Below are 12,037 nucleotides of genomic sequence, written 5' to 3'. Positions count from 1 at the left end.
GCTCTGTCTATAGCATGTTGCTTCCGCTGTTTAGCATGCACGTAGTCCTGAATTGTAGCTTCACCAGGTTGGCAGCTCGTTTTTAGGTACGCCTGGTGCTGCTCCTGGCATGCTCTTCTACACTCCTCATTGAACCAGGGTTGATCCCCTGGCTTGTTGGTAATGGTGGTGAGGAATATGCTGGGCCATGAGGTTACAGATTGTGCTGCTGCTGATGGCCCACAGTTTTGAGCTGCTCGATCTGTTCTGAATCTATCCCATTTAGCACGGTGGTAATGCCACACAACACGTTGGATGGTGTCCTCGGTGCAAAGTCGGGACTTCGTCTCTACGAGGACTGTGCGGTAGTCACTCCTACCAATACTGTCATGAACAGATGCATTTGCGACAGGTAGATTGGTGAGGACGAGGTCAAGTAAGTTTTTCCCCTCGTGTTGGTTCGCTCACCACCTGCCGCAGGCCCAGTCTGGCAGCTATGTCCTTCAGCACTCGGCCAGCTCGGTCAGTCACGGTGCTACCGAGCCACTCTTGGTGATGGACATTGAAGTCCCCCACCCAGAGTACATTCTGTGCCCTTGCTACCCTCAGTGCTTCCTCCAAGTGGTGCTCAATATGGAGGAAGACTGATTCATCAGCTGAGGGAGGGCGGTAGGTGGTAATCAGCAGGAGGTTTCCTTGCCCATGTTTGACCTGATGCCATGAGATTTCATGGGGTCCAGAGGCAATATTGAGGACTCCCAGGGCCACTCCCTCCTGACTGTATATCACTGTACTGCCACCTCTGGTGGGTCTGTCCTGCCAGTGGGACAGGACATACCCAGGGATGGTGATGGAAGAGTCTGGGACGTTGGCTGAAAGGTATGATTCTGTGAGTATGGCTATGTCAGGCTGTTGCTTGACTCATCTGTGGGACAGCTCTCCCAATTTTGGCACAAGTCCCCAGATGTTAGTGAGGAGGACTTTGCATGGTCGACTTGGCTTGGTTTGCCGTTGTCGTGTCTGGCGTCTCGTGGTCCGATGCCGGGTGATCCGTCCGGTTTTATTCTTATGACTTTTCATAGCGAGATTGTGCAACTGAGTGGCTTGATAGGCCATTTTAGAGGGCAATTAAAGAATCAACCACATTGCTGTGGGTCTGGAGTCACATATAGGGCCAGACCGGGAAAGGACAGCAGGTTTCCTTCCCTATAGGACATTAGTGAACCAGATGGGTTTTTACAACAATCCGGTAGTTTCATGGCCACCATTTATGATACTAGTATTTTAATTCCAGATTTTTTATTTATTTAGTTAATTGAATTTAAATTCAGCAGCTGTCGTGGCGGGATTTGAACTCATAACTCCGGATTTTTAGTCCAGGCCTCTGGATTACTAGTCCAGTAACATAACCACTATGCTACTGATTTAAAAAAAGGCAAGTTAAGTCAACCATGTTGGTGTGGGACTGGAGTCACATATCGGCAAGCCCACATTTAGTTACGGAAAAGTACGAAGATAGAACAAAAGGTTAAGTGGGAGGCATTCAAGGGGCGCAGAGTAAACATGTTCCCACAAAGAAAAAGGATAGGCCTGCCAAATCTGGAGCCCACTGGCTGTCAAGGAGCATACAGGGTAAGATAAAGCAGAAAAGGAAAGCTTATGTCAGACACCGAGAACTCAGTACTACAGAAAGCCTAGAGGAGTATAGAAAGTGCAGGGGTGAAATTAAAAAGGAAATTGGGAAAGCAAAGAGAGGGCATGAAAAAATACTGACAAGCAGAAATGAACAAAAACCCATAAATACATTAAGAGCAAGAGAATAACTAAGAGTAGGGCCTATTAGAGTCCAAAAAGGTAACCTTTATGTGGAGACAGAAGAGGTTGGTATGGGTCTTAATGAATACTTTGCATCTGTCTTCACAAAGGAGAGGGACGATGCAGACATTGTAGTTAAGAAGGAGTGTGAAATATTGGATGGGATAAACTTAGTGAGGGAGGAAATATTAAGGGGATTAGCATCTTTGAAACTAGATAAATCACCAGGGCCGGATGAAATGTATCCCAGGCTATTAAAAGAAGAAAGGGAGGAAATAGCGGAGGCTCTGACCATCATTTTCCAATCCTCACTTGATACAGGCGTGGTGCCGGAGGTTTGGAGGACTGCTAACATTGTACCATTGTTTTAAAAGGGAGCGAGGGATAGACGGAATAATTACAGGCCAGTCAGTCTAACCTCAGTGGTAGGCAAATTATTGAAATAAATTCTGAGGGACAGGATACACCGTCACTTAGAAAGGCACAAAGTAATCAATGACAGTCAGCATGGATTTGCTAAGGGAAGATAGTGTTTGACTAACTTGATTGAAGTTTGAGACTGTAACAATGAGGTTCGATGAGGGTAGTATATTTGATGTAGTATAAGTGGATTTTAGCAAGGCTTTTGACAAGCTCCCACATGGCAGACCGGTCAAAAAAGTAGAAGCCCATGGGATCCAAGGGAGAGTGGCAAGTTGGATTCAAAATTGGTTCAGTGGCAGGAAGCAAAGGGTAATGGTCGACGGGTGTTTTTGTGAATGGATGGTTGCTTCCAGTGGGGTTCCGCAGAGATCAGTACTAGGCCCCTTGCTTTTTGTGATCTATATTAAATGTCCAAATCATTAATATATCACCAATTAAGAAGTTTGCAGATGTTACAAAAATTGGCCATGTGGTTGATAGTGAGGAGAAAAGCTGTAGATTGCAGGAAGATATCAATGGACTGGTCAGGTGGGCAGAAAAATGGCAAATGGAATTCAATCCGGAGAAGTTTGAGGTAATGCATTTGGGGAGGGCAAACAAGACAAGGGAGTACACAATAAATGGGAGGATACTGAAAGGTGTAGAAGTGGGGGACCTTGGAGTGCATGTCCACAGATCCCTGAAGGTAACAGGACAGGTCGAAAAGGTGGTTAAGGCGGCATATGGAATATTTTCCTTTATTAGCCGAGGCACAGAATATAAGACTGTATAAAACATTGGTTAGGCCACAGCTGGAGTACTGTGTACAGTTCTGGTCACGACATTACAGGAAGGATGTAATTGCACGACAGAGGAGATTAGACCATATTATAAGAGAAATGAGCAGGAGTAGGCCACTTGGCTCTTCGAGCCTGCTCTGCCATTTAATGAGATCATGGCTGATTTGATTTTTACCTCAACACCACTTTCCTGCCTTTTCCCCATATCCTTTGACTCCCTGGGTGATCAAAAATTTGTCTAACTCAGCCTTGAATGTATTCAATGACTCAGCCTCCACAGCTTTTTGGGGTAAAGAATTCCAAAGATTCATGACCCTCTGGGAGAACAAATTCCTCCTCATTTCCATCTTAAACGGGCAACCCCTTATTCTGAGACTATGCCCCCTAGTTTTAGATTCCCCCATGAGGGGTATCATCCTCTCAGCAGCTGCCCTATCAAGTCCCCTCAGAATCTTATATGTTTCAATAAGATCTCCTCTCATTCTACTAAACTCCAATGAGTATAGACCCAACCTGTTCAATCTTTCCTCATAAGACCTTTCCATACCCGGAATCAACCTAGTGAACCTTCTCTGAACTGCCTCCAATGCAACTATATACTTCCTTAAATAACACGCAGTATTCCAGGTGTGATCTCACCAGCACCCTGCACAGTTGTAGCATGACTTCCCTGCTTTTATACTCCATCCCCCTAGAAATAAAGGCCAATATTCCGTTTGCCTTCCCGATTACCTGCTGCACCTGTATGTTGACTTTTTGTGTTTCATGTACGAGGACACCCAGATCCCTCTGTACCGCAGCATTTCTCCATTCAAATATTTTGCTTCTTTATTTTTCCTCCCAAAGTGGATGACTTCACATTTTCTCACGTTATATGCGGGAAATTTTTGCCCATTCGCTTAACCTGTCAATATCCCTTTGCAGACACTGTGTCCCCATCCCAACTTGCTTTTCCATTTATCTTTGCATCAGCAGCAAATTTGGCCACAATACATTGTTCCTTCATCCAAGTCATTGATATATATATTATAATTGGTGAAGCCCCAGCACTGATCCCTGCGGCACCCCACTAGTTACAGATTGCCATTTTGAAAATGACCCTTTTATCCCGACTCTTTGTTTTCTGTTAGTTAGCCAACCCTCTGTCTATGCCAGTATATTACCCCCAACACCATGGGTTCTTATCTTGTGCCACATAAAATCCCGGCTGTAGTGCTGAAGACTTGTGCTCCAGAACTAGCTGCGCCTCGAGCCAAGCTGTTTCAGTACAGCTACAACACTGGCATCGACCAGACAATGTGGAAAATTACCCAGGTATGTCCTGTCCACAAAAAGCAGGACAAATCCAATCCGGCCAATTACCGCCCCATCAGCAAAGTGATAGCACTGCCGACAACACCTTCTATCAAGTGGCACTTACTCACCAATAACCTGCTCACCGATGCTCAGTTTGGGTTCCACCAGGACCACACGCTTCCAAACCTCATTACAGCCTTGGTCCAAACATGGACAAAAGAGCTGAATTCCAGAGGTGAGGTGAGAGTGACTGCCCTTGACATCAAGGCAGCATTTGACCGAGAGTGGCATCAAGGAGCCCGAGTAAAATTGAAGTCAGTGGGAATCAGGGGGAAAACTCTCCAGTGGCTGGAGTCAAACCTAGCACAAAGGAAGATGGTAGTGGTTGTTGGAGGCCAATCATCTCAGCCCCAGGACATTGCTGCAGGAGTTCCTCAGGGCAGTGTCCTAGGCCCAACCATCTTCAGCTGCTTCATCAATGACCTTCCCTCCATCATCAGGTCAGAAGTGGGGATGTTCAGTTCCATTCGCAACCCCTCAGATAATGAAGCAGTCCGTGCCCTCATGCAGCAAGACCTGGACAACATCCAGGCTTGAGCTAATAAGTGGCAAGTAACATTTGTGCCAAAGGGTGGCTACAAGAGCAGGTCAGAGGCTGGGTATTCAGCGCTGAGTGACTCACCACCTGACTCCCCAAAGCCTTTCCACCATCTACAAGGCACAAGTCAGGAGTGTGATGGAATACTCTCCACTTGCCTGGATGAGTGCAGCTCCAACAACACTCAAGAAGCTCGACACCATCCAGGACAAAGCAGCCTGCTTGATTGGCACCCCATCCACCACCCTAAACATTCACTCCCTTCACCACTGGCGCACTGTGGCTGCAGTGTGTACCATCCACAGGATGCACTGCGGCAACTCGCCAAGGCTTCTTCGACAGCACCTTCCAAACCTGCGACCTCTACCACCTAGAAGGACAAGAGCAGCAGGTACATGGGAACTACACCACCTGCACGTTCCCCTCCAAGTCACACACCATCCTGACTTGGAAATATATCGCCGTTCCTTCATCGTCGCTGGGTCAAAATCCTGGAACTCCCTTCCTAACAGCACTGTGGGAGAACCTTCACCACACGGACTGCAGTGGTTCAAGAATGCAGCTTACCACCACCTTCTCAAGGGCAATTAGGAATGGGCAATAAATGCTGGCCTTGCCAGCGACGCCCACATCCCATGAACAAATAAAAAAAACCTTATCGAATGCCTTTTGGAAATCCAAATATACCGCACCATTGGTTCCCCTTTACCCACTCTACTCAAGAAGCTGGATGGTGTCGAGCTTCTTGAGTGTTGTTGGAGCTACACTCATCCAGGCAAGTGGAGAGTATTTCATCACACTCCTGACTTGTGCCTTGTCGATGGTGGAAAGGCTTTGGGGAGTCACTCAGCGCTGAATACCCAGCCTCTGACCTGCTCTTGTAGCCACAGTATTTATATGGCTGGTCCAGTTAAGTTTCTGGTCAATGGTGACCCCCAGGATGTTGGTGGTGGGGGATTCGGCGATGGTAATGCTGTTGAATGTCAAGGGGAGGTGGTTCGACTCTCTCTTGTTGGAGATGGTCATTGCCTGGCACTTGTTTGGCACAAATGTTACTTGCTACTTATTAGCTCAAGCCTGGATGTTGTCCAGGTCTTGCTGCATGAGGGCACGGACTGCTTCATTATCTGAGGGGTTGCGAATGGAACTGAACACTATGCAATCATCAGCGAACATCCCCACTTCTGACCTTATGATGGAGGGAAGGTCATTGATGAAGCAGCTGAAGATGGTTGGGCCTAGGACACTGCCCTGAGGAACTTCCTCAAAGAACTCTAATAAATTTGTCACACAATTTCCCCTTCATAAAACCACATTGACTCTCCTTGATTGTATTGAGTCTCCAAATGTCCTGCTACGACTTCCTTAATAATGGATTCCAGCATTTTCCTGAAGACAGATGTTAGGCTAACTGGTCTATGGTTACCTGATTTTTGTCTCACTCCCTTCTTGAATAGGGGTGTTACGTTTGCGGTTTTTCAATCCGCTGGGACCTTTCCAGAATCTACTGAATTCTGGAAGATTACAACTAATGCATCCAATATCTGTGTAGCCACTTCCTTTAAGACCCTTGGATGCAAGTCATCAGGTCCAGGGGACTTGTCAGCCTTTAGACCCATTAGTTTACCTAGTACTTTTTCTCTAGTGATAGTTTTTAGTTCCTCCCTCCCCTTTGCCCCTTGATTATCTATTATTGTTATGTTATTAGTGTCTTCTACTGTGAAGACAGATACAAAATATCTGTTCAATTCCTCTGCCATTTCCTGTTTTCCATTATTTCCCCAGTCTCATCCTCTAAGGGACCAATGTTTACTTTAGCTACCCTCTTCCCTTTTATATACTTGTACAAGCTTTACTGTCAGTTTTTATAGTTCTTGCTAGTTTACTCTCAATTTATTTTCTCCCTCTATTATTCTTTGAGTCATCCTTTGCTGGTTTTTAAAGTTTTCCCAATCTTCGGGCTTACTAGTAATCTTTGCCATGTTGTATGCTTTTTCTTTTAACCTGATACCATCCTTGACTTCCTTAGTTAGCCATGGTTGGTTCACCCTTTTTGTGGAGTCTTTCCTCCTCACAGGGATATATTTTTGTTGCAAGTCATAAAATATCTTTTTAAATGTTTGCCACTGCTTATCCACCATCATACCATCTAATCGGTTTACCCAGTCCACTTTAGCCAATTCCACCCTCATTCCTTTGTAATTGCCCTTATTTAAGTTTAATGCAGTAGTTTCAGACCCAAGATCTTCGCTCTCAAACTAGATGTGAAATTCTATCATGTTATGATCACTGCTTCCCAAGGGATCCTTTACTTTGAGATCATTAATTAATCCTGTTTTGTTACCCATTACCAGATCCAAAATTGTCCTGTTCCCTGGTTGGTTCCCCGATTTATTGGTCTAAGAAACAGTCCCAAATACACTTTATGAACTCCTCCTCAGGGCTACTTTTGCCAATTTGATTTGTCCAATCTATGTGAAAGTTAAAATCGCCCATGATTATTGCATTACCTTTTTTACAAGCCCCCCTTATTTCCTGATTAATATTTTGCCCTACAGTGTAGCTACTGTTAGGGGGCCTATATACTACTCCTACCAGTGATTTCTTTCTCGTGCTATTTCTTACCTCCACCCAAATTGATTCAACATCTTGATCTTCTGAGCCAAGATCATTCCTCACTATTATACCAATTTCATCCTTTATTAACAGAGCTACCCCACCACCTTTACCTTTTTTTCCTATCCTTCTGAATTGTTAAACAACCTTGCATATTTAGCTACCAACCTTGGTCACCTTGCAACCACGTCTCTGTAATGGCCACAAGATCATACCCATTTGTTTCTATTTGTGCCATGAATTTATCTATCTTATTACGAATGCTGCGCGCATTCAGGTAAGAACCTCTAATTTTGTCTTTTTAACCATTCTTTCCTACCCCGATATAGATTTACAAGGACGTTGCCAGGACTGGAAAATTTTAGCTATGAGGAAAGATTGGATAGGCTGGGGTTGTTCTCTTTGGAACAGAGGAGTGATTTAATTGAGGTATACAAAATTATGAGGGGCCTAGATAGAGTGGATAGGGAGGACCTATTTCCCTTAGCAGAGAGGTCAATAACCAGGTGGCATAGATTTGAAGTGATTGGTAGAAGAATTAGAGGGGAGCTGAGGAAAATTTTTTTCACCCAGAGAGTGGTGGGGGTCTGGAACTCACTGCCTGAAAGGGTGGTAGAGGCAGAAAACTCATTTAAAAAGTACCTGGATGTGGACCAAGTGCTGGAAAGTGGGATTAGGTTAGGTGAATCATTTTCGGCCCGCACAGACACGATGGGCCAAATGGCCTCCTTCTGTGCCATAAATTTTCTATAATTCTATGATACTGGGTAAGGACGGCAGGTTTCCTTCCCTAAAGGGTATTTTAACCTAGCGTTCATTCTAACTACTTAAAACCATCCAAAACCAAAGACAAAAAAAGTGCTGGTTTTGCTGGTTAAAGTCCTGGCAAAGAAGGAGTTAAATGGGAGGGAAAGTGAAGAAACACTTTGATTTATCAAAAGTGCGACACACAATGAATGGCTCAAGTGCAGGGACCCAGGCAAACACAGCGACCACTGTACACCAGCAACTAGTTGAGTAAGCAGTTCCTCAGTCGCTTGCTGATGTTGGTGGCTGGGAGAATTCTATACTCGAAGAAAAGCCATGGGATTTTTAACCTGCACCTGACAGTTCCTCAGTTTAAGCCCTCAGCCAGAGGAGGAACACTCTGCCAGGACCTCAGTTTAAGCCCTCAGCCAGAGGAGGAGCAGCACTGACAGGAGTTCGGCATTGTAGCACCAGGCCTACATTTACACCTCATGTGCAAACCACAAATCTCTGACCCAGAGGCAAGAAAGGGGCTGATAATGGCACACCTCACAAGCACAGGAGTCATGATGACATGCAGGCCCACCTCACAAGTGTGCTCAAAACCAGACCCGCTCTCAATACAGCCAAGCATTCAATGTCTTCATTTAGTTGTCTAACAGTCAGGGGTGTTTTTTTTGCATAACAGTAGAGGAGAGGGGAGGGGAGGTGTGGCTATGCTTTCAGTGGCATTTCTTTTCCACGTGGAGACAGGTGAAACATATACTGTGCGGAGCAGCATGACTGAGGTGCTTATACCTTGGACTATAGTACAGAAACTTAGACACACACAGCGGTCTTACTGTGGGAATGGCCCATGGCTGTAACCAGAGACGGAGAGTCCTGAGGGTTTGTAACAGCTGGGTGCTTTGGTGTAAGGACACAACCACTATACTCTTACAGTTCCAGGTGTAAGGCAATCACACTGAGTATTATTTACATACTACACCGGACTGAAACATTGGAGAGGGGAATTTGCATTTATATAGCATCTTTCATGTCCTTAAGAATTCCAAAGCGCTTCAAGCCAATGGAGTACTTTTGAAGTATGTAGTTACACAGGCAAACAACTTACACACTAGGTCCCACAAACAGCAAATGAGATAACCTGACCAGTTAATCCGTTTTGGTGGTGTAAATATGTCAGGATACTGGGAGAAATCCCCTGCTCTTCTTCAAATAGTGCTACGGAATCTTTTATATCCACCTTAACAGGCAGACGGGGCATCAGTTGAACGCCTCATCCAAAAGACAGCACCTCCGATATTGCAGCGTTCCCGAGTACTGCACTGGAGTGTCCGCCAAAACAAAGTCCTGCAGTGGGGCTTGAACTCGTGAACTCGTGAACTCCTGACTCAGAGGCGAGTGCGCTACCACTGAGCCAAAACGGATACCGCTCCAATTTGTCCTGTACTATTCAAAAACTGTACAAGACAAGTTTGCAGAGTGTTTTAATCAACCCTGTCACTTTCATCTTCATTTAGTTTCCTCCTCCACTGTTTGTGCTCACTGTCCCACAGAGCAGTTACCTGGAACTCTGCAGAGATTCAATTACAGAGCGAACAAGGCCCTTACCTTGCTCATCCCCCCCCTCCCGCCCGCCCCCACCGGGACCCTTACCTTGCACCCCCACCCCTCTCCCCCTCCTCCTCTCCGGACCCTCCCCTCTCCGAACCCACCTCCTCCTCCCTCCTCCTCCTCCTCCTCCTTCCCCCCTTCACCCTTCTCCTCCCCCTTCCTTCACCTCACCCTGCCCTCGACCCCCCTCCTCCTCCCTCTGGACCCTCCCCTCTACCCCTCTCCAGATCCTCCGCTGTCCCCCCTCCTCCTCTCCTCCCCCCACTCCCCTCCACCCTCCGCCTCCCCCTCCCACTGCTCCCCCCCTCCCACTCCCCTCCTCCCCCCTCCCACTCCCCAGGACCCTCAGCTCGCCCCCCCTCACCCTCACCCTCCCCCCTCTCCCCGGGACCCTCACCTCGACAACTCCCCCCCGCCCCTCGCCCCCCTCCCCGGGAACCGCCCCTCGCCCCCTCCCCGGGAACCGCCCCTCGCCCCCTCCCCCGGGAACCGCCCCCTCGCCGGGAACCGCCCCCCTCGCCGGGAACCGCCCCCCTCCCCGGGAACCGCCCCCTCCCCGGGACCCGCCCCTCGCCCCCCCCCCCCCTCGCCCCCCCTCGCCCCCTCCCCGGGACCCGCCCCTCGCCCCCCTCGCCCCGCCCCCCTCCCCCGGGACCCTCGCCCCCGCCCCCCTCCCCCGGGACCCTCGCCCCGCCCCCCCTCCCCCCGGGACCCTCGCCCCGCCCCCCCCTCCCCCGGGACCCTCGCCCCGCCCCCCTCCCCTCCCCCGGGACCCTCGCCCCGCCCCCCTCCCCTCCCCCGGGACCCTCGCCCCGCCCCCCTCCCCTCCCCCGGGACCCTCGCCCCGCCCCCCCTCCCCTCCCCCGGGACCCTCGCCCCGCCCCCCCTCCCCTCCCCCGGGACCCTCGCCCCGCCCCCCCTCCCCTCCCCCGGGACCCTCGCCCCGCCCCCCTCCCCTCCCCCGGGACCCTCGCCCCGCCCCCCTCCCCTCCCCCGGGACCCTCGCCCCGCCCCCCTCCCCTCCCCCGTGACCCTCGCCCCGCCCCCCTCCCCTCCCCCGTGACCCTCGCCCCGCCCCCCCTCCCCTCCCCCGTGACCCTCGCCCCGCCCCCCTCCCCTCCCCCGTGACCCTCGCCCCGCCCCCCTCCCCTCCCCCGTGACCCTCGCCCCGCCCCCCTCCCCTCCCCCGTGACCCTCGCCCCGCCCCCCTCCCCTCCCCCGTGACCCTCGCCCCGCCCCCCTCCCCTCCCCCGTGACCCTCGCCCCGCCCCCCTCCCCTCCCCCGTGACCCTCGCCCCGCCCCCCTCCCCTCCCCCGGGACCCTCGCCCCGCCCCCCTCCCCTCCCCCGGGACCCTCGCCCCGCCCCCCTCCCCTCCCCCGGGACCCTCGCCCCGCCCCCCTCCCCTCCCCCGGGACCCTCGCCCCGCCCCCCTCCCCCTCCCCCGGGACCCTCGCCCCGCCCCCCTCCCCTCCCCCGGGACCCTCGCCCCGCCCCCCTCCCCTCCCCCGGGACCCTCGCCCCGCCCCCCCTCCCCTCCCCCGGGACCCTCGCCCCGCCCCCCTCCCCTCCCCCGGGACCCTCGCCCCGCCCCCCTCCCCTCCCCCGGGACCCTCGCCCCGCCCCCCTCCCCTCCCCCGGGACCCTCGCCCCGCCCCCCTCCCCCGGGACCCTCGCCCCGCCCCCCCTCCCCCGGGACCCTCGCCCCGCCCCCCCTCCCCCCGGGACCCTCGCCCCGCCCCCCCTCCCCCGGGACCCTCGCCCCGCCCCCCTCCCCCGGGACCCTCGCCCCGCCCCCCTCCCCCCGGGACCCTCGCCCCGCCCCCTCCCCCGGGACCCTCGCCCCCGCCCCCCTCCCCCGGGACCCTCGCCCCGCCCCCTCCCCCGGGACCCTCGCCCCGCCCCCCTCCCCCGGGACCCTCGCCCCGCCCCCCTCCCCCGGGAGCCTCGCCCCGCCCCCTCCCCCGGGAGCCTCGCCCCGCCCCCTCCCCCGGGAGCCTCGCCCTCGCCCCCGCCCCCGGGAGCCTCGCCCCCGCCCCCTCCCCCGGGAGCCTCGCCCCCGCCCCCTCCCCCGGGAGCCTCGCCCCCGCCCCCTCCCCCGGGAGCCTCGCCCCCGCCCCCTCCCCCCGGGAGCCTCGCCCCCGCCCCCTCCCCCGCGAGCCTCGCCA

General features: G+C 52.4%; 1 protein-coding gene across 3 annotated transcripts in view; it reads right to left on the bottom strand.

Annotated features, from left to right (window-relative positions):
- Positions 1-12,037, bottom strand: part of dnajc27 (DnaJ (Hsp40) homolog, subfamily C, member 27) — a 41,908-nt gene that overhangs the window by 29,170 nt on the left and 701 nt on the right. The gene's annotated exons all lie outside the window — the stretch shown is intronic.

This window comes from Heptranchias perlo, chromosome 8 (genome assembly GCF_035084215.1).
Source record: "Heptranchias perlo isolate sHepPer1 chromosome 8, sHepPer1.hap1, whole genome shotgun sequence".
Taxonomy (NCBI): domain Eukaryota; kingdom Metazoa; phylum Chordata; class Chondrichthyes; order Hexanchiformes; family Hexanchidae; genus Heptranchias; species Heptranchias perlo.
Note: the sequence above shows the minus strand (reverse complement) of the source record. Positions and strands in the feature narration are given on the sequence as shown.